Source organism: Chaetura pelagica, unplaced genomic scaffold, assembly GCF_000747805.2.
Source record: "Chaetura pelagica isolate M959 unplaced genomic scaffold, ChaPel_1.0 scaffold69, whole genome shotgun sequence".
In the NCBI taxonomy this organism is placed as follows: Eukaryota; Metazoa; Chordata; class Aves; order Apodiformes; family Apodidae; genus Chaetura; species Chaetura pelagica.
Window position 1 is genome coordinate 3,137,544 of NW_009970724.1, and position 24,449 is coordinate 3,161,992.

Genomic DNA, 24,449 nt, shown 5'->3' on the forward strand with positions numbered 1-24,449 from the left:
GATTGCATGGAGCCAATCTAGATGGATTCCCTGCACACCATTTCCTTCTTACTTAATATAAAATTAAAAAGATTTTTCAGACACATAAGGTGTGTGATGCATCAAGGTTTGTTCTCAGCGAAGGTGTGCAACCGTTTTCTGTGTCTGCTAATGGGCTTTGTCATAAGCTTGGATATACAGATGTACCAAGGACAGCTCCAAAGCATCCATTCCTCCCGTTTTGGAAAAGGTTCTTTTGGTGCTTGGGAAGAGAGTTTTTAGCACTAGTTACAGGTTTCTGTTCCAGCTTTGGTCAAAAAAAAAAAAAAAAAGGTTTATAATGTTGACAATGTGTAAGCCACGTTTGGGCAAATTTGTTGACACGTGTATTACCTTTTTGGACTGGAATTTGATAGCCTCCCTGTTTTTTCCTTAAAAATAGTTTTTCTTTGGAACACAAAATAGGTCTCAGCTTAGCCTACTGCCTTTACCATTCTATCAGTAGCAGTAAATCCTAAAATTTCTGAGAATGGCAGGATGGGGCCCTTAGTATATTTCCCAAGGTACTTGTTGCTGAAAATGTGTTACTTCCCTACATTTTGATAAGGCACAAAAGCAATAGAAGTCCTATCTTTAAAATTTTGGTCCCACTGGGAAATCTTGAATTTGTGAACGCAGTGACTGATTATATGTATTACAAAACAAAAATGCAAAATTGAACAGCAGCAACTAACTGAAAATATTTTACTACTTCAAACAGTTGAAGGCCCCAATGTGACAAGTCACCAAGTATTTAAACTCTCTCTCTGATCAGTTTACATAATAACTAGATAAAAGGTATTAGCTATGAAGACGTGAAAGAAGTTTAATTCCTCTCATGCCATAGCTTTGAGTATGTCTCAATACATGATTCATAGCAGCATTACCAGTGTGGGCACAACAGGCACTAGCATAGACACATCAGGCCCCAGAATGACTGGCTGAATATACATCTAAATATTTTTTAAAAGTATTTATTTATTTATTTATAATTTTTTTTTTCCCCCCAATACTACAGGCTTACATCTTACAGAAAGTAAAAGGATGTTTCAGGACAGATCAAGCCTCTCCTCTTGGTGATCCAAATTTCTTTGTGTAATTTAACTGAAAAATATTTTTTTGAAAGTCATGTGAACTGGGACATGAACAAGTAATTAGTCTGTAAGTTTTCCTGAATTTTGTTCCAGACTTATCCATTTCTATTGAACAAGTTTGCAAATTTTATTCAAGTACCTTAGAGAGCCATACAAGATGTCTGCTTTTGATTTTCCAAAGCAGTGCTACCACATCGAAGACAGACAAGACATACAAAATCGTAACTTATAATGTATAAGGAATAGTTAATATCAAACTTGTTGCCTATAGGAATCAAGCCTGGGGACACTATTTAATAGTTTCTTCTGTGAGCAAAATAAGGTAACTTTTCTGAGACTCAGAAGCCACTCTCATTTGTATCTTGTGCCAAGGATCTTTAAGCCCCATGGAAATTTTCCTGTCTGGAACATTCTCCCTTCTGCTACTGTATTTCCTTCCTCTTAACAAGATATTGCTCTCATGCTATTAATGTTAATGAGAGTACTAAAAATCTCTTAAAAAGAAAATGTTTGAATTCATAAGGAAATCGCCACCGCTGTTGAGAATCAGGCTGATTCCATATATAGACATTTCTATGGACAGTTTTGCACATGCCTTTATTAAGCCTGGGCAAGGGCCCTCTGTAAGCCCTGTGCTTTCAGGGAACAGCATGAATACCATAGTCAGGCTATTTGGAAATATGACACAGTAAAAATTTTACCAGTAAGTTCTGTACATTATCTCAACCTAAAAATGTTGACACCTGGAAAGAGCAAGTGCTGATACACTAATTTATGATGAATTAATTAGACTTGGCTGAGCTTTTGAAGGTTATGTTACTGCATTTATTGATTTCGTTTCGCTTATATCAATAAAAGCTGAAGTTTCTTGTTACCCCGTAAGGCCATTCATGCCATTGTCTTTCAGATTCATTTGAAGCTGTTGCCTTTGATGTAGAAAACCAAATAATCTGAGTAAGGAACATAAGCCATAACCCTATTACTAGTTCTGGGAGTAATGAAGTTTGGTTAGCAATGGATTTGTCCTTAATAATCTGTATTTTTTCATTGATTTAGCCCCAGATTCCCTCATGTCCATTAAAAATCCTCATACTCTGCTATCTCTGCATCTTCTGTTTTGCCTTTTTTTTCTTTCCACACTATGCCTATCCCTTTCTTGTGTTCCCAGTTGCATTTTCTACTGCATTAACTTCTGAAGTTAAAGTGGCTTCAGAGCTCCTTCCCAAATTCTCTACCAGCCTCTGCCCTGTCTTACGGTCAAAAGAAAACATACTTTGTATACTTTAATTTAAAGTTTTAAAGTTATGTTTAAAGTTTTAAAGCTTAAAGTTTAAGCTTTAAAGTTATGTGTAGACTTTTCGTCCAGTTACAATGTGTACTAACTCACCTGTCTGCTACTTCTTCCCAGCCTCTGAGCAAACTGAACAAATGAAAGACAATTTAAACAGCTCCTGCCTTTCCTTCATTCAAAGTGCTAGGAGGGTATCTGTCTTAGTAGCTGGCTGCTGAGTTGCATGAAACTCATGTCTACATCCGAGACTTTTGCTTTTCCCTGAAATTAGTTGTAAATTACCCAGTGAAATCCAAAATTCCTAAGCAGAGCCAGACAGATGTGCAAAGAAGCAGAGTGTCTATGATCACATACCCTTTGATTAGTCTTGGACATAAGGTTTAAAGAAAAATAAGTGGCAAGGTGGAGGCAGTAACAACCTGTTCCTATGGACATCTTCGTTAATTTTCAGGACCAGTTGCAAGGCAGATTGCTTGTTTCCTTCTTGGTCACAGAGATAGATGGGCTGAGAGAAGGCAGCAAAAGGATTATGTGAAACTGTTGGAGAGTTGTATCATGTTTTGTTTTAGCTGTCTTTCTTGCTCCTATCTGATCATATGGCAAGTACTAGTCATTTGTTTTATAAGAGGTTATCTAGGTGCCTGGAGAGCTGGAGATGCCTAATTTTTGATGTATTACTACTAGAACAATAAATCAGAGTTAAGAATAGAAGGTGTTCAGGGAGATACTGTGGAATAGAAAACTATGGGAAGAGATTTGGAGAAGTCTGGACTGCCAGCTGATTTGGAACAGAGGAAAGAAAAGAGCAGCCTGACCTTTCTGTGCTACTCTTATAAGAGGTCAAAGGAATCAAACAATAATGGCAGCCTTCAGTCTCGAAAAGAGCAGCAGGAAGAGAAGGGCAGCAGCAGATCTTAGCTACTGCTGTATATTCAATTAACATTTGCTGCCTACAATCCCACAATTTTTCACTGAGTTGGAGCCAGGATAAAAGCCATCCTACTTAGTGTCCATTTCACAAAGTAAAATCTAAGTAGTGAAATGTTTAAAAGCTAATGAAGAATACACTATGTCAGAAAATACATTCTAATGAAGTGCAATCCTCTCATATGAGCACTTGTGATGTCATAAACTCTTGTTACATTGGTAATACCTCAGTGTTGATGCTAATAAAATACTGAAAGTAAAGGGCCAGGAGGAGTGCCATGTAAAATGTCTAGCCTTTCTCTTTAGAGGATCAACAATAAATATAATGAATACTCCCTGTAGACACGTGCATGAAAGGGTCTTATTAATTTCTGGGGTGTGCCTGCCATTCTTATCTGTTACTGCAGAACATTGGACAGTAAACGTGTGATGATGTTTTATCTAGGCATGTGGGAAGTAAGTGCTGGTTTATGTTTGGGCTGCTGCTTTTACATAGGTGCAGTCTAGCTTAAGATATTTCCCAAGAAATTCCTGGAAAAAATTTCGTCTGGTGAGCTTCAGATACCACTGAAGTTCCCAAGGGGTCCAGCTGACAGAGCATTTATTTGGCAGTTAAATACTTGACTCTTGAATACAGAAGTTGGAATATTACGTTTTGGGTTCTGTAATATCACCAGATGAAAATCTCTGATATGAGACTAAAATTTGATACTGCATAATGTAGTTTTTACCCCTACACAGTGAAATTTCAGGACATTCATCTCTGAAAGAGTTTCCAGGGAATATTATGCATCTGTGGGAGATGCATCAGAAAGGAAATCTGTATTGAAGGCCCTTGAGTTTGCACATGGAGACTGAATAAAAAATTATTCAGCCAAGAGGTTAATTTATTGCATTTTAGACATTTCAAATACAGAAGATTTTTTTTAAATAAAGAAAAGTTGCTTGAATATTTTTAAAAAATAAATACATCTTCGAATCAGACAAAAGCAAATTTGTTTAAAAAAAAAATAATGATTGGGTGCTATAGCACTGCAGAGAACAAGGCCAGATTGTGTGTGGGAGTGCATCAGCATTGCTCCATTGAAGCCAAACAGAGGATCTGGCCCTGAATGTTGAGTCCTACAGGGATTTTAGGTATTTTTTTCCTGAGCCTCTGTTCTGCTGTCTGCAAGCTGGTTGATTGCACCTTAATAGAATCTAAATATTATCATTTCAAATGTATCCTTTTTTTTTTTTTTTTTTTTTACAAAAAATATTCATGAAAACTAATTTCAAGTTCTTGTTATGTCAAGATCTCAATAAAAGTAATATCCAACTAGGACACAAAAGAAGTACAGTGCAAAGCCTTTTCTCATTATACAGTTATCAAAAGCACTCTAAAAGACTACAGTAGGAAAGAGATTCTCTGCTATTTTGATCTATGAGTAATTATATAAAATAGAAGGTTTTTTAGATGGAGCTGCAGAATGATAGTTCTGTGACTTGAAGCAAAAGGAACAAAAGGTTGTAGTTGGAAAAATGAGATTTTTCTTGAAGGAAAAAATGTGAAAGGAAAATCAACCTCTAGCCAAGGAGCTAGATGTGATTAGAACAAAAAAAATATAAAACTCATCCATAAAAAGTAGAAAGTAGAAGGAGCTCTTTTAAGAGGTGGTTGAAAGGGAAAGAATCAGCTACCAGACTTCACTAGATGGGTGATTCATAGCAAAATGCTGAGGAAAAATGAATATACCAGAGACTTGCTGTGTAGAACATATTTAGGCTCAGATAAATATTCACATTTCACAGCCTTTCTAGAAGTAGGTCCTGTGAAGACTGTAACCTGGTGTTCACCTATATCAGCTATCACTGTTACCTTATTCATACTGCCTGAACTAGGTTGGGGGTTTTGAGGTGGGTTTTTTTGTTGTTTTGGGTTTTTTGTGTGTGTTTATTTGTTGTTTATTTTTTCTTGTTGGTTTAGGTTTTGTTTGTTGGGGTTTTTGTTGTTTTGGGTTTTGTTTTTTGGGGTTTTTTTTTGTTGTTTTTCTTCAAATTGACCACTGTGGTTAGGGTGACAATCTTGGTGGATGAGTTAAGAATACCTCCTACTTCTTATAATTGCTTTCGATCTAAATTTAATATTTTTATATACAAAGTAGTGCATCAGAGTCAGGCCATTTGCTGTGAGGTGGAGCCCAGGAAGGGTTCAGTGAGAATACTGCCTTAGGGCATTTGCATTCCCCCCAGTCCTTCACCCCACCACAAGTTCCTGTAATCGAAGATTTCCAAAGCAGTGTTTTGCCAAAACAACTTGCAGTGGTGCTGGGCCAGCAGGTTAGGGCATGTTGTGGAAATCTTAACCAGCTCTTATTGCTCTCACTTGAATTAGAGGAGCAGAATTGAGCCATTCAGTGTTTTATTGCTTTAGATGCTCCTTCATATTTGAACTCCTAGAAATTGTTATGCCGTCTTTACAGCCTAAGTAGCAGTAACGCTAGATGTGTGATATTAGATGGAAAACCATTTCAAAAGCTTTCAGAAATCATTAAATGTTTAAAAGTTGTGACACCCTTTTTGGGGGAGGTAGGTTGTGGAGAAGTATGCTGTATGTGATTAATGCAACTGCCTGTGCCCCCTGCCTATAGTTAGATTGGGTTTGATAAGAAAGAACAAAATTTCAAACTTTTTTTTGGTTGCAAAGATTATGTCATGGGTTTTTTGGGGAGTCTTAGTGGTACAGTTTACAAAGACCAATAGAAGACCAGTAAAGACTTGATATTTACAGTATTTCTTTGGCTGTACCAAAAACTCAGTGGAGGTCATTTGGGTTTATTCTCTTGGCTGGTCAAATATTTTTTTTATCGTTTTTTATCATTTGAGTGGGATATGAAATTAGGAAAGGAGAAACTGATGACTGAATGTGGCCCCTTTTCATTATTGAAATCGGCTCCCTCCTGCAAATCAGGTAAGTATCTTTTGTTTGTACCTTTTTTGCTAATGTATTGCTAACACATTTTCCTGTGGCTTTCTTATGGACATTTTACTGTGAATAATTAACATTTGAATGGTGCGAATGGATACCTAAATCACATACTATTGTTCCTGTTCCTTGTGTGGATGCCCACAATGCTTTTAATCAGAAAATTAACATTTTAGGGCCTGTTAGGGTGTTTATTGTCTTAAAAGAAGAGAAAACTTTATAAAGGGAAAGAGATACACAGGCAAAAGCTATAAGCAGAAGAGCTTTCAGAGGAGCACAACATTCTGTATTGCTGAAGATCGGGTATGAAATAGTGAATGCTGCTTACCTACCCACATTGTTAGCTATGTAATTGTTTTATTTAATATTTATCTTTAATTGCTCTCTCTTCAGTGCCCCTCCAAGCTCCTCTTAGCCTTGCTTTTTACAGAGAATGTTGTAGGTGGATATATAAGCTTGTCTAACATAATATGTATTTGTGTGTGAATACACTTAGGGGCCATGAACATTAGTGTGAATGAGACTGTGTTTGTATATACATAGAAATGCTCTTTGTAAAAGGAAAGCAAAAAGCCATTTTAACTTATCCTTGGTCTCTGAGTTAGGATGAGCACACCAAGAACAGCCATGACAAGTGTATTTCTAAAATCTTTAAACAATGGGCAATTAATTAATAAAAATATATTACCATTTGGTGTAAATTATGTACTCCATTCATTAATCTTACTCTGTTGATTTTCATTGAGAATCATCTCTATAATTTTCAGAGTATCATCCTATATATTTCTTGCCCAGAGTGCTCTCTCACAGGATGGTCAGATATGATGGCAGCAGATAAAGTATAAATAGACAGAGACAGATCTCTGTAGGGATCATTTTGAAAGAGACAGATGGCAACAACCGCATTTATTTTTTTTCCCAGCTTCACAAATATGCTTTGCAGTAGGGCTGTGCCTTTTCATTCCAAATGAACCCAAACAAAAACTCATGTATCTTTTCTATGTACATTTTAATTCCTCTGGGAGACATCTGTGCGCCCAATTATACAAAGTCCAAGCATCATTTTGCAGATTTACCATCCAGGAAACGCAATGACATAGTCAGATTGCTTATAATTGTGTTTTTTTAATTGGCTTCCTGAAATCTCAAAAAAAAAAACCCAGTGAGAACAATGTACTCGTACTAGGCCTCATGCATGCTACTGCTTTGCATGAATAACCCTCTGCTTAATTCTGAGATCCCTTAAAATATATCTTATTCACCTTAAAAGTGTAAATACTTCTGTATTCAAATTAGGATTCGCATCACTCATTTTTTAGTACCTTGTCTCCTACTTACCTCTTTATGTTTCTTCAGCTTCTCTGCTAATTTTTCCTTTCTATCTTGGGGTCACTCATAAGTTTGTACATTCTGCTTGATACTGTTTGTGCATAGAAGACAGTAGCTTCCAAAGAAATTAAGTCAGTTTCTTTTCCCTTACTATGTCTATAACCAATTGAAAACATTTCTGTCTGCAGTGGAGATAACACCACACTACCCAGAGTATGAGTACCTTTGCCACTAAACTTCATACTAAACACAGGACAATATATGTTCTTTTTTGGCTTTTGCCGAATTTTTACTCATTATCTTTAAGAATGGCAGTACAGTTAAATCCAGCATTTTTAGGATAAGTCTTTGATTTTCATTTTTTACATAATAATAATTACTATTTATAGTGCTATAACATGGCAGGGAGGGAATTCCCCATTCCAGAATCCCACTGAAGCCCAGCTTTGTGTTTAGTTCAGATAGGGGAGATAAACCCAGATTACTTTCACCTTTCCTGCCCTGGTAGTTAATTAGATGGACACTAAAATGGGGTTATACCGCTAACTTTCAGAGTGAAGCTTAAGGGTTACTCTCACCCAGTCTCTGCTGTGCAAATTGCTTCTCCACTGTCTCTAAAGTATTTTGAAAGCTGTCATCCCATTTGGGATGTTTGTTTCTCCCTCATCCTTGCTGTGAGTTCACTTTCCCCATTAATGCATTTAATGCAGAGAGATGATAAATGCAGTAAGATGACAGAGAAATCTACATTTTGCCAGGAAGACTTAACACAGGCAAGTTCAAGCTCAGACTCTCTGTTAGGATCAGATTGAACACAGCTGAAAAAGAGCAAGCTGAGCTGGGCAAGCACAGGCTTTAGAGTCATCTTTGAGCCAGCTCTGACAGGTGATCACACTATCAGCCATCTAATCTTTCAATACATGGTACTGGACTGAATATGGTATGCAGTGCACTGGAAAACAAAGGAAAAGCCTTTTATTTTTATTTTCAAACTGTTGTCTGAATGGGGAAGCAAGTGTTTTGGAGATTTTTTTAATGTATTTTTATTTCTACTTGGGGAAATGTGAGGGTCACTTTTGAACCAAGTCTGTCATATATTTGGGGATAGTAAAACAAAGGAAGATATAAACCTCTGTAAAAAACAGTTTTCTGGAGTACAGTGGCAATGGTACTGATTAGTAATAAATGCACAGTTGTTCCTCAATATCTCTATGAAGTGGAGGCACAAGCATTTTACTCCCTGGTGATCACTCACTTGAGGATAACTTTTGGTAGGAATTTATGCTCAGCTGTATTCTGCCCTATTTCCTGGTACTTCTGGTAAATCAAACTGGCATCTTCACATGTTTGCCTTTGTACTTTGAATAGATTGTCATTTCAGAGATGACAAATCCTTTATACAAATTTGAAGAATAACAAACTCTGTGTGGCTTTTATATTCAAATTTGTTTACAGAATGATATGTGCAAATAACTATTTAAGTCACTGTCTTTTTAAAATCTGATGATGCAGTCACTAGTTTGTCCTGTGCTTGGAGGTATATTTTTTTCATTATGTTCATTATTCATGATAGTTCTGTAGTTATTCCTATGCTATGGAAATCTGCTGCATTCATTAAGTATAATTTCATAAAATTGATGAACTGTGGCTGGCACAATTTTATCTATAACATTTTCAAAGAGAATATATCATGTAACTAGCTTGTAAGATAAGCTTATGAGTTTTACAAAGTATGCAGATTTACTGTGCGCTTCCTGTTTGCATTGCTCTGTCACCTCCAATACTAGAGGGAGCACATGCCTCCAGCTGAAGCCTAGATGCCCAAAAACTCTTTGAGCTTGGTTCTATTATACTACTGAACAAGCTGCTGACATGCAGTGAGTCCTCCTTAGGATTTCCTCTCCTATGTGACCTCATGCGTCATTTTGAAGAAACATGAAATTTTAAATTCTACTAATCATAGCATTCTAACATAATTCCATCTTCATTTCCTGTATCAAATATTTGTGATGCAGTGTTGCACGTCCATGTCTCCATGTGGGAACTGTTTATGGTTTAAAGGTGCATAATCAGTACAACACATAGAAAAAAACCCAACAAATAATTTTGAGACCCTTAGGGTTTCAATTTTGTATACACATATAGGGAAAAAACATTGTTGATATGGTGATCTAAAAACATACATAAGGCAAGGTTTCAAAGCAAAAGTCATATACATTAATACCACAGCTATTGTAATTGTTGAGTGGAAAAAAAACCCCTCACTTGGAGAAGGCTTTGCACATCCAAAGCTGGTCTGTTTTTCCTTGTTGTATTTGCTTGTATAATAAAAGGTATCACCTCTCCCTAATATGTCAAATTTAGATTTTTCATAAAAGCTGACTTTTCTTTTGTATTCAGCAAGTTAACTTTTCTTATGGCTTTTTTTTTTTTTTTTTTTTTTTTTTTTTTTTTTTAAAGTATGACTGAACTACAATAAGGAACTGAAAGCTACATAGCAAGGGGGTCATTATAGTGGATGGCACATCTGAAATATGATGACTTCTGCATCCATCACTGTAGATGTAAATTGCAGATGGTGGGAAGTGCTGTAATAACCTGATTACATTAATGTGGCAGTACATTAGCTTAATGTGTTGGAGGTCAGGAAGTTTACATCTTAGTAGAACAAAACTGGAAATCTGCAAAATGTAATATAAAACAGCAACAAGTATCATAATTGATTGTCATTAAGAAATTAAATTAGCTAAAGAGAGCTAAGCCTAGGAATAGTGAAGAGCAGAAAAATATAGGGCTGTATGCAATTTTACAACCACCTTGTCTCAAGGAATGTTTGATTTGCCAAGTGCTGCTCTTCCTGCAGATACAGTTAGACTAGCTCTTACTTATGCCTGTTGGTCACAGAAGTCTTCCCATAAGGAAATCAGAAATAAAGTATCAGAGCAGATGATTGAATGTTTATGGTTAGTAATTTGATGTTTTGTATCAATTGTCATTCCATCCAGATTATTTTGTAGGTCAGGCTTATATTTCTTAGATGAATGTAAGCATAAAGTAGGCAAAGGGTGGCAGAAGAATGCTGCTTAGGTTGGCACGTATGGTACTGAAGATTTATCACCACCACAGGACTGTGGGTTTTCTGTCTGTTTGTCTAGAGCTTATTGCTGTTGTGTTCCTACTAATTTTCCAAGCCTGGAGGAATTACAGTGTCTAGAAATACACTCTGGGTTCTGTGAGCAGACAAATTTACTTGACATTTCACAAATGCTAGAATTTGTTAGGCTGTTCTTTGTTGGATACGAATTGGCTTTGTTAACTTGTTCACTAACAGACGTAAGAACATGAAAAGCAAAGTACAGGACTTAATTTGCTTTGCACTGATCTGCTAATGCACCAGAAGACATGACAAAACCAGAGAGCCCAGTATCTTCAGTACATTCATGGGTTGGTGCTGAGGCAATAATGACAAAAACATGCTTGGGAAAGGATTTATTAACCCTGGGTGCATTTTCTCTCAAAAACTAAGATCACTGAAAATCTGAAAACATGAAAACTCTCTTTAATAAACTTGCTTCACCTTTGATTCTCATTGTGCTTAGCACCATTGGTGTAAACAGATGTGTCCTGCCTTTTCTTCTTCCAGCTAGTTCTGCTTACTAGTTGCAATAAAATGGCTTTCACTTTTTAGGCAGCTCCTCAAGCTAAGTGTTCAGGTAGACAAACTGCTGCTTTGAGAGCTAACCACTGAAGAATTTAATATTTTCTCATGCAGATTTCTTTCCAGAGTCCATTCAAAGGCTTTACTACTAGGAAGCAGCATTTCAGTGAAGAACAGACATACACAGTTGAGATCCCACGAGGACTCTCAAGTTTGTAGTGGTTTACGTGGTTTCTATCTCCTGACGCAGCATGGATGGTTTAGTCCTAAATGGAGCTTGTAATGCAACAACCCAATGACAAAACATTTGCCTTTAGCTTTCAGTACAGAGCTATCATCTTTCAAAATGCACAAGTCAGAAATACTGATCCCAATGTCAGAGTACTTCTGGATGTTTTTTGCAGTTTTTAATGTTTCTACTAAATGTCATTAGTCTGCATTAGTGACCCAGCAATTAACTTTAATTCTGTCTACTTTAATCTGAAATATGGCATGGCTGTCAACAAGCCTACAGGATCACTTAGTTTATGACAACTGGATAATTTTACAGTTTAAATACTGTACAGTGCTTTCCCAGGATTTACAGCTACATCATCTGTGTAGCCATGTCCGGTTACCATGCTGCTGTTCATTTCTAAACTGACCCTGAGCTGTAGTTCCACATCATTGGTCTCTTGTTTTGTTCTTTTAGCATCCAAAGTAGCAGCATGTGAAAACTAGTGGTTAGAAATACTCTAGAAGTACAACATGTTTATGGAGCCTAACAGTTTCCAAAACAATATTTTGGAAGAACATATACCTGTTTTTCGTTCCTCTTCTTTTCTTTAGTCCAAAGGACACTGTATTACTGGCTATTTAATAATGCTGCTTAGAAAAAGATCTGCAAGCCATATAACTTCATTGGGAATATGCAAATATCATGCAATAAAACAGCCTGTGCTAGGCTAGAAGAGCAGAGACTGTGAATCTTAATTTTATAACCAGGTGCTTTGTGTGTTTTTTGGGGTTTTTTTAATGAGGCCAGTAGGTAGAATAAAAAGAGTGTGACTTTCTTTTTTTTCATCAATGCAAATGTATCTCTGTGATCTTCCTTATTCTCTTTGAAAGAAGTAGTTATAATAGGAGCCCTCAGAGTGCTTTGTATTTTTAAGACTGCAATATTTTCACATCTGTCATCCAAGAAATAATCATCTTTCCTTTCTTATAACAGACTTTCTGACATAGCCAGAGCATTTATCTTCCTGGCCTGTTAAACTGTGTTTCCAGTTCTATTGTGTTTGTCCAGTAACCAAAAGCACTGTCTCTCACATTTCCCAGTAACTCTCCTACAGACTGAAACACATCCTGCTTCAGATTGCTCCACTTGTAACTCAATGTGCAGCCATTACCACCTGCTTCCCTTTTCCATCATTCACTGACAATTGCATGACTCATGCATGCAAATTAGGGATCAACAATTTTCATGAAATTCGAGTTTACCCAAACTTTTTTCTTTTAAACAACATCATCTTCATGCTAACTACAAAGATGCAGGTCCAGTTCTAAAGCACAGAAGGTTTCCAAAAGCTAAGCAAGCCATGTCCTTGTCTCATAAATAATACATTCTCAAGAAATATCAGTGCAAGAAGAGTTAGCTTTTACTGTCTGCAAAAAACAGACAACTGTTAAAAATATGTGAGGTAATTATTCATATTTTTTCCTCCCAAGTAGTCAGAATTTAGGTGCAAGTTATTCCAGTTGGGACTTTGATGTTGTAATCTGGTGTTAGGGAATGTTTAACTTATCATGGACCAGACCTGAGAGTGTCTGTCACACAGGGCAGTTTGAGCTGATGTTTCCCACTCATCTTACTGAATAAATGGCAAGAATGCTGTGGATTGTCCATTTAACCCATTTAAATAATTTCTCCACTATACAGTGTGCTCTTCACAGATACACCTTGGGATGCATTTTTAGCCATGTTTGAAAGATTATTTTTTAAATTGTAGAGTTTCTCTCTTAGAACTTAGAAACACCTACATAGGTATACAGAAAGCAGAGTGGATCCTAAACATCTGTCATCCCTCGGTATCAGAGCAGGGATTCTTAGCTTGGTCACAGGGCCACTTGATCAACACTTCTACTTCCAGATCCAAGCTGTGATATCTATATGGTGCTGCTGCCAGCCTTGGATTGCCACTAGTGTGGAGGCCCATCCTGTATTTTGCTGCAGAGAGCTGACATGCTCCAACAGAGTAAGCAGAATTCCTGCAACATTTGTGAAAATATTATTTTTCTTTGAGAGGAAACTCTCGGGCAAACAGGGCAAATCCTTGATTAGCAAGCTCTCTAACTCTGCTAACATATTTAATTTAAAAGGTTGCTGTAGAAAGAAGACTCATGTAGACAGTCTACCACATAATAAAATCATGTTTGAAGCAGACAGATGGAGCTAAATGAACCTGGACAACCTACAGCTCATTTAAAAAAGTCTGATGTAGCATGAGAATAAAACAAAGAAGAAACAAAACACAAACAACAACAAGAAGTTAAGCCTTATAGGATAATCATTATCTTGAGTATCTGTCCCCAGTGTATTGACTATCTCAATGATAATTTTTAGAATTTGGGAAACCTCTTACATCACCACATTCAAAAAGATTCAAAATCAACCAATCTGGATTTACCTTCTGCATAGTGTCTTTCTTTTTTAGTAGTAACTTTCTGTAATATTTGGAAGATAATCATGCTACAAAAAGCACATTTATTGTAAGAACTGTGTAGAAAGTATAAGGGCAAGAGACTGAGTACACCCAGCTGAATATGTACAGCTTGCAAAGAAAAAGCACAGACTCCTCTCAGCAATTTCTGAGGAACAAGTTAACAAGAAAGAGACATTTTATATAAACAGGCTGTCTTACTCATACAAATGCTGAATACCAACAATTAAAGCATTTAAAAGATGGCACTGCATGTTAATGCTTTTTCAAAACCAGTCTCTATTCTTCTGTAGTTTCCTGTAATACATACACTTCATCTCTGGGTAGCTGAGAAGTTTAAAGTGAGGTCTTCAGAATACTGCTCCTCCTCCTGCAATGAATCATTCCTTCCAGAGACAGTTAACTAATACCATCTATTTGCCATAAACCAAATCGTAGCCTAAACCCGATGATAGTAGCAACATGCTTTTCTGTAGCATCATTTCCAAGTAGAGAACCTGAGGATAAGTTTATTTATTACTTGGTGAACAAATATATTCACAGTAGATGACAACTGAGGATAACATCCTGCTTTAAAGGCAGTTTTTCATGGCATGGTTTTTTCCACTTTCCATCATGGATTTTCTGTTTGCTACTGATTTCTGATGTATGCATCAACACTAATCAAACATGGTATGTTTTAAAGCTACATTCTCTAGTCATGCTTAGGTTGAATGCATGAAAACACTACCTTCCCAGCCAGAGACACCACTGATACATTACAGTCTAAAGAGAAATCTAATTATTTAGAAACTGATTAAACAGCTGCTTGCACATCAATAGATGTAAGTTTAATTTGCATGCTGCTAGTGTAAGTATGGTCTAAAACCTCTACAGCAGTGTTGGGCAAAGCTGAGGGAAACAAGGAGGAAGTATATGTGGGAGAAGAGACATCATTTATAGTATCCTGACATTTTGTCTGGCAGGCATGCTTAAGAAATGATGGTGTGTCACTAACTTCAGGGTATATTTAAAGTAAAAAGAGTATCTTTTTCTGGGGAATTATTATACTGTATTTTCACACTATAGCACCCACAACTAATCTGTAAATATATGCATATATATTATTATATATTTTAAAAATAAACAAATACTCTGTATTTCAGAAGTAACGGAGCTCTGACTCTGGACAAGTAATACAAAGTTATGTTTATCTCAGAACCCCTTAGTGGTCTGCTCTGCTTCTATCTCTGTAATGTGCTTCTCCATAACCTATATTGTTTCCACTCTTAAACTTTAAAAGCCAGTTTATTCTAGACTGCTAGCCCTCCTGCTCTTAGAGTGATTGGGTGACTTATTTTTAGGAATTATACTTTCAGAGGAAAGTATGCAGGGAATATGTATACAAATTAGTTAGTTCCATAGAGTAGCCCAGTTATGTAGCAAAAAAGTACAATGGTGCAAGGTGGATATTTGGTGCACAGTAGGAATAGCTTGATTTTCATTTCATGTTGCTCTTAAACAGAAACTTTTTTAAGTCAGTAGGTCAAATTTCAACACCATCCCTTTAATTCTCAAAATTGATTTCCATGCCAAGCAAGCAATAGGCATAGCTCAAAGCCATTTTTCTATACTCATGTTCACATACTGGCCTTGGGCCTAAATGGCCTGTTGAATAATTTAGAGCAAACTAGAACATTTTACAGCCCCTTACAGCAGTCTTCCAGCTGCTTTGAGCAGCCACAGCTGCATAAAGCAACCAAAGCCAGTCCTAGAACCTGAACGAAATTCACAAAAATTGTTAGTCATGCATTTTGAGTCAACAGTAAACCTGTCTTTGTACATACTCATTTCTGTGATAGAAGCAGGCTTAGAGAAAAGTCCTTGATGAGAATTTTGCTAGTGCATAGCTTTTTTTATTACTTTGGTTCCAAGCCTTATGAAGCCATTCATAAGGCACTGTGGTTTGTGTCTTCTAAGACTCTATTTCTCAATTAGTTGATCACATTTTCATTGCCTTTCATTTCTTTCTAACCGTCTGCACCAAATGATGTCAGGAGCCCTGAGGCACTTTCTTTAGTTGCATTCACTACCATCCAAATTTAGATCCATATGGAAGTTTTGAGGTCCTCCGTAGGAACCTATGGCTGAGAGCTGCAGTGTATTTAATAAATCCCTTATGAAAAACTGAATGAAGTAGAAAGCTGATGAACACTGATTTATTATCAGTCAGGCTTGAGATGTATGCTTTAGGAACAATGCCATGACTTGGTGTGGAATGTTTACACAATGCTTAGTGTAGAGTCACCAGTTAAATCATTGACCTGGGCAGGGTTGAGGTGGCTATCTTCCACATTTGTCAGATTGCTAATTATGTGGACAAGCAACACATCCTGTATCATTTACTAACATTTTCATGGATCTTCTACCCTATCTGGCTATCTAAACAAAACAGAAATTTTAAAAATTATGTGCTGATTTAATAAAATATTACACTTCCATACAAAACAATTGAGGCTTTCTTCTACACTCTCTGTTGCTTCATCTGCACCACACTTCTTTTCTTTTGCTTATACCCTCACTGGGATGTGCACAGCTGAAAACTAAGCAAGCTGAATAAATTATATCTGAATCCCAATGTGGGAATTTTGTAAACTACCTGGGTCTGGGGCACTTAATCTGTCTTGACAGGAGACAACTAACATTTAACTTTTCCATTCATGAAAAGTAGCTACTTAGACTGCTTAGAGGGTACCTTAAATTTTTTGCATGCTATTAATTTTTCATTTATGTGTGTTCTTAAACATCTTCCTCTGTCTGTTCGTTGGCTGATAAATCTTGCTGTTATAGGCTTAGTGTAGATATCATTTATACCTAGAAAAGCATATCTGAAAATACATTACCTTTAAATAGCGGGATCCATCACATCTGAGCTCCCACGTCTGGTAGCCAAAAAACTCCATTTCATTTCAGAAGAAAAATTGCTTCTGTCAAGGTAAACAGAATGCATTATCCCCCTTTAATAAGCATTTTTAAACATGCTTCTGTATTACTTTTTTCACTGCTGTATTGCAATAAGCCTTAAAGTAATTGCCAGTTCTTCTGTCTAATAGGTTCATTATTCTTTTGCCATAATTGCAGCCATTAAATGTCCAATTGTTAAATTTCCACTCCTACATTTACTTAGTGTTACATTTTATAATGGGGTATGTCATTACAGCACCCCAGTGGCTACAGCTGTTGTTCAAAGTGTTTCTAAAAGTCAATGAGATCTATTTGAGATATGTCTGTATTCTTGATTTTTCACAGATTCTCTCCACTGCACAACCTGTGTTGTCTTTTTTTAGCTTTTTCAAAGATAGCTGCATTTACGTTCCCTTTACTGAAAGTTTAAGAACCTGACCTATTCAGGAAGACATAAAACTGTGACTTTAATATTTCTAAAGCATCATTTTTTCACTTTTATGAAATGATTCATATATAACAAGGTGATGGAGAAAAGATTTAACTAAGGGAAATTAACACTTATAGCTTAATAGCTTTTCAAGAGCACTGATTTGTCTTTTGTCACATTAAATTTGTTGGGCTTTGTTGTAAAAAAAGCCTAGCTCCTAGTGTTAGCTGCAGCCGTGGTAATAAAATGATCTATTTAATGCCTCATGCTTCATTACTTGACATTTTTCAATAAGTTATCAAGTAAGCTAGGCTTTACTTCTTATTGTCTGAGCAGGACTTGTTGATTTTAAAAGTTACACTTGAACTTCATACCTAAGCTTAATTAAAAATAAGTAAAAGCCCTCACAATTATCACTGTCTATAACTATTAGTAATCCTCTTTCTTCCATAAGACACTTAAGATGTATATAGTTTGTGTGGGCTCTCTGGTTTCTGTTAGTCTTCTTATGACAGTGAAAAATGGTTTTGAGACACCTGTATTAACACTTGCATTAGATTATGTTGCTGACAAGCAGGGAAAAGTGTTTTGGAAATTGCTGTTGCTGGTAGTAACAATTATAAACTCCAATCAGCTTCCTAGGGCAGTTGATACTCCATGCCCAGTAACCCTGTCTGTGAGGTTATCCAGCCTCTCTTCACATCACACTAAAACTCTCCTAGGCAGTTTGGCATTTTTATTACTTGGATTTCATGCTTCTCCATGAGAGGCTGATTAAAACTGCATTTGAAATGTATATAACAAAAGGGTTTTTTATATACCACGTTTTCATTCTTAACCTTATTATCAAGTTATAATATTTGTCAGTTACTAACTTAAAATTGCAGCATTTTGTATCAGTATATGCAGTATTTCATAACTTCTCTCATACATTATGACAAAAATAGTGTGATATGGTGATGAAGAGATTTCATTTACAGAAAAAAGAGGGTTTTACTTAAGTACTTTTAAAGATAAACATTTTTCTCATGCAAATTCCTTCTCATGCTGTAGAAGATATACTGACAATAGAAACAGAAAGAAAAGAGGTCACACAAAAAAAAAACAACAAAAAAAATTCACTTGTTTTTTTTTTTCTGTATGGAGGTAGACTTGCCACAGAGAAAGGCAAGGAAAAACCCTCATGATCTCCACTTCTAGATTGTGGTTCAAATCTACATCATTATCAAAGTAGAAGCTGTTACCACATCTTGTCTGTGTACATGACATTTATCTGCTTGTTATAATCATGTTTTCAGTACTGAGCTATTGGGTAATTAATTCTTTCAGTGTCTGGCACTAGATTACAGTTATACTAGATATGCCAAGGTGTTAAAAATGCTATTCAGATGTTCTGTTCTCCTGTGGGGGAGTTCTTTTTGTGCAAAGTAGACGTAGCAAATTTCTACTGTAAATGCAGTTTTACAGCTACAGAATAAGTTTAGCTTTCCAAGATCCTGGTTTATGAAGTTGGGGAATTAGTTTGTAGCATAATCTGAAAAGTATGGCAAGGCTTTCACACAGTTTTTCCTGTTGTTTAAGGCTTGAGTGTACAGTTCATACGTAAAATGTCACTGAAAAGGTAGGGATATTTACAAGCTAAATGTGAAGGCAAAGTGCTACCTAAGGTAAGGACCAGAGTGCTGTGTCTTGGGTTCGAGTCCTGGATGGGAATTTGGACTATCATGATCTTTCAAACTGGCTAGAAAAAAATGTCTAGGGTAGGTTCTATTCTGGCCAAGCTCTGTGATAATATGAAGGCTTCTGTCTGTTGGAAAAGGCTGCTCCATGCCTCAGTAGAAGAGGCAAACAATGCATATTATCCTACCAGCTAGTGCTGAAGTCAGTATTGAAAGACAGAGATGAGCCTACTTCCATGGGGGCAAATGTAGGTACATATAGCAGCAGTGGTCTGAGAACATGCTTCTATGACACTGGTGGTTGCCCAACACCTTTTTTAAGGTTTTAAGAGCTAAAGAACCCTGAAAAGGCTGTGCTTCAGCATGCTGCTGGGGAGTGCATGTGTACATAAGTATCAGGTTAGTTGAATGATAAAGCTGCATAACAAGTTATATTTGTTAATACAATGGAACTATGTATGTGTGGACTTAATAGGACCTTTCTGCTTTCTGTTTTCACAAACACCATCAACTGCATTCCAGCTATAAAATTATTAGTAGTGGAGACAAAAAGGCAGAATAAACATAGTTGAAATTTCATTCCCTGAATTGTGGCTCTTGTTCACATTGTTATCATTGCAACTGAGGCCAAGCCTTGCATCTTCTAGACTGTTAGCTGAAAAAAAAAATCTTGGGATTTGGATGACTTCAGTGTGGTATCATTGGTGTAGACTTTGTAACTCACAGTGGATCTGCTTTGCATGTGTTGAAGTCATCCCGAAGTCATTATTACAGCAGCTTTTTCTGACTGTGACTATACTTTCACTCTTGCTATTGTGTCCTTTTCTCCCAACAGTTCACCAATATATCATCTTGATCTTGAAATAATAATAGCATTTTAGACAGTTTATGACACAGCCTTAACCTTCTTTAATAGTAATTTTATGTATTCAATATCCTGCTGCTCTAGTTGGCTTGCAATCTTTGAGTAGCACTGGTCACTAAGTAAAATAAAGTTCATATTTATTGCTATGTGTCATCTAGAAGCAATCACACAAAACAAGAATTATAAGATCTTCTGCAGATGGAAATGTTTTTGTGATGCAAGTTGGCAAGGCCAATCTGTTATCAGGAGGCATGGAGAAGAAAGGCCAGTGTTTTTGACTGTTTGGTGAATGCTCTTATTTTATTTTTGCAGTTTTCATTATGTTAAATTGTTTGACCTAGCAAAGAGATATCTTCTCAAGGCTGGGATCATATTGTTTTGCTAGTATAATTCCATCATAGTTAACAATGGATATAAATGGAAAAATGAGGCCAAACGCACAGCAGTATAGGATGGTATGTCTTCAGATCAGTAATCGGTGTCTATTTAGAATAAAATAGAAATATATGAAATGAGGTGCTTTGACTCTATTAAGGTGAAGTAAAGTTTTATTACTAGCGTTATGATCAAATGAAGGAAAAGAAGGGTAGTGAGAGCTATACACAGGAGAAAAAAAGCAAGCAGCTAAAAAACGTTTACATTGACCTAACAATTCTTGACATTCTGTAAAGTCATTGAGATGTGATTTTTCATCCAAAGCTAAAAATTTTAAATTAAATTAAAAAAGGAAAATGGAAGTCCTGTATATTGTGTATATACCTGTTGCAGGAGACGCATATGTCTAATTTTCTTTAGGACAGTGTAAAAGAATAAAAATGCAAATTTTCCAATCTAAATCCTATAGAATAAAAAGCAAAATAATAGCAAAAATTACTTTCAGAATAATAACTTCTACAAAGAGATGCTGCTTTTCCATTACCTTGCCAAATGACTATGGTGGCATTTAACCGAGTGTACATATTCTTACTTTCTTTTTAAAAACAGATATTTTTTTTTCGAGAAATTTTTTATGTAATGAAGATATAATTCCTGGGGTCATTGTTTCTTGAATTTTTATAAGTTAGGAGAGACTATGTTACAGTGTAAACTGGTATGAGAAGGAGCATTAGCCCTCCATTTCTACTTATGCAGCTCAGTACTCACATGTAGTTACACTGTGTCGAGAAGGAAAAAAACAGATAAAAGTTGATCTTACCAGCTTTTAAAGATATGACCCAATTGCTCATGTCTATAGTTCCACATAAGTTAATTGAATTATTATGCAAATAAGACGACATGTGTACATGCTGTCAGGTTACAGTTAAAAATGGCCTTACTCTTCTGTTATTTTCATGACTATACAAAAAAGATGGTTATGTAGCCACTTCTTAAAATATATATAAATAAGATTTTCTATAAGATAAGGAAAAAATCCCAAACCAACTATTTAATCTGGTTTTCTGTTAATTGAACTGCAAATATAGTATTTAACTTTCTGAATTTCTGAACTATTTTAATTACATTATGAATTTATCTCCATATGGATACTGACATGCAGTGAAACCATGGTTATTAGTCATCTGAACATGTACTGTCCTGGTGGGTCCTGATTCTAATTTACATTAGATGTTGGGCACTTTTTGAGTAATGAAAAGGAGTCTTTAAAAAGACCTGCTTAACTGTGATTTAGCCCCCATTTACAGCCCATAAATGCAAAAGCAAAAAGCAGGACAGTAACCTTAGTGCAAATTAGAATGACACCCACTACTTTCACATACCTTTATTTTAGATCCTGGCATTGCAGCCACAAATGTGTATGCAAGTTATAAGAGACTGGATAATTAATATAAACTTGTGTTTTAGATGCTTGTGATCTCTAGAACGATCCCCTACATATGTACATAAAGGACTGAGCCTTCTGCAAACATGAGCGTCTCTCAGAATGTAATCAGTATCGATGCACAAGGGTTCTGATAATCCTCAGCAGCTTTGCCAGCTCACTTTGGCATTGCTCCTCAAGCATGCAACACAGACACGCTCACAAACAGCCTAGATGTAGAGCTTTGCCTCACATGGCCTTTTTATCACCAGTGGTTTGGCTTCTTGAGAGACTCTGAGGGAAGTTGGACTTCTATAGAAGTGAATTGAGTCTTTGGTCTTAGTTTCACCTGGATGTGCAAGGAGAGTAAGGAGATCTGATAAAAAGAGATCCCCCTTGCCCTGTACTAGGTCATGTTCAGACATAAGAGTAGTTCAGACCACTGCATAACAACTCAGGGAAACTGAGGGAAATACTGCTGTACTCTTTTTGTCAAGTCCCTGGATTGACTTGGTTTTGACTACTTCTGCAGTCAGAGGTGGCTGAACATAGAATGGAAATTACTGCCTTGATATAGTGAAAACTTTGTAAAATAAGGTTATTTTATTCAGTCACTGCTTGCCAAGATAGTCCTTTAAAACATAATTTATTTTTTTTTATTTCACTTCTTCTTTTTAGAATGAGGTGAAGGCTTTCTGCTTTGAGACTATGAAAAATTCTACTGTTTCACAATCTTTTTCAAAAAGTTATCCTGACTGACTTACGAATTACACATCAACTCAATCTTTATTCTGTTTCATTTTTTAGATATATTGATAATGATGAGTCATATGAAAAAGAATTTGCATATATAAGTGGTTACTGGAGTTGCTAATACATTCAGTAATGATTTATCATGGTATTGGATAAAAGTGTATTTATGGAAAAAGATTTGTAAGGTCTCAGAGTGGGAGCTCAGTTTGAATAGACATCCTGCCATGTTTATCCCAGCTCTTCTTCCAAAATTTTGGGAAGTCTGCTATAACTAGTTTGTGGATCTCTATAAATGGTTTTAAAATTTACATTTTAAAAAGGTTGGATTTATTTTTTTTTCCCCATTTTCTGAACATTCTGAATTTAACATCCTGGTAACTAAGATTTACTGAAGAAACCCATTTAAACTACAAGAAAAAAATACCAGTTCACATTTTCACTTTGGTTGCTTCAACTCTATTGACTTCAGTAGTGTTAACCAAAGGAAAGATACTGATCCTGAAAACATTCATACCCATGATCTCATGACATTAGTTTACTACTCCACAGACTATCTGAAATCTAAATGTTGCCTGTATGTGCCCTACAGCTGCTTCCTGTATCTTCTTGTTCTAAGTCTCATGTAACCAAATAAACTGCAGGCATTCAGATGCAGCCCTTAATTCAGAGACAGTGGCTGCTAACTTGTTTAAAATATTTGCTATCAAAGTACACTGCTTAACTGAAATAATAGTGAGAGCAGAATCAAGCTTGCTGGGGTGGGGTTTCAGTGTTTGTTAGGCTGTAAAGATTGTGAATACGCTTTTCCCAAATGGTAATGAGGATTCCTTGTCATGTACAATGGGTATAATACAGATGAGTGTGCTGTAAATGCAGTAATTATGTGTGGCTCCTCCATATCTTACAACTTGTACTTTTGCAGAAAGGTATTTCTTTTAAGAAACAAAATAAATTCAAATTACAGCATCCTTTTGACAATCCCAAATCCTAAACTTCCCAAAACTGGATTCAATTTTATCTTCAAGAACAATATTAGAGAAGCTGTTTTAGTGTCCTGTTTTATCTTCATATTTGAGAGCCTTTTTGAAACAGCTCAAATTCTTCAAGAATGCACAGAAACTCTTTTCACAATAATTCTGTTTTGAGTGTACTGATAATTGTGATAGCAAGCACTTGTGACTATACAGCAGTGGATGACAAAAAAAATCATCTATGCTTTCCATTTAAGTTACTATCGAGAACAGATGAACTGTCATAGCTTTAAGTGGCAAAAGTCATGTCCAGACTTTCGAGATTCCAATTAGTCAGCTTTGAACACAGTTCACTCGCCTCATAGCGAGCGTTATGGTTAGCTGGAAGCAAGAGGCACCTTTCTACAGGGACAGATATTACTGGCATAACACATGGAAATATTCCATTTTTTTTCCACAAACCATACCTTTTGTTTCATCAGCAAGTATGACAGAAAACCTAGCTAGACTTCCAGCCTAACAATTGCAGCATAGCTTTCTTTCATCTGATTTTGATAACCTTGTCAAAGACGAGTAGCAGTCTTTGGATTTTGACATTGCCAATTTAGTGTAACTCTATGAAATCTCTTAAACAGATTAAAAAACTCTGATAAGTTATCCTTTTAAATTTTTACTTGATGTATTTTGTGACTACCCGAGAGCACAAAATGAATATTAATAATAATATATAAGGTAACACTGACTTGTCTGCCAAAACACAGATTTCTATTCTTTATCTCTTTTGGTTTTTTCCACTTCTTTTCTCTATCAACAGTGGTTATTGAAGTCCAGAAAGAGACATGTACCCAATCTTTCTCTATGTATAACTTTCTCAGGAAGATGTCCATCACTAAGTGAGCTTCTACAGAACTAAGGTTGAAGCTGGTTATTAAAAAATAAAATAGGGTTTTATTGTGTTGCATCAGCTGTGGCCAGTCTCTCTTGCTTAGCATCTGAGCCTGCTTTGCTAGGGATCATGGTTACCACTTG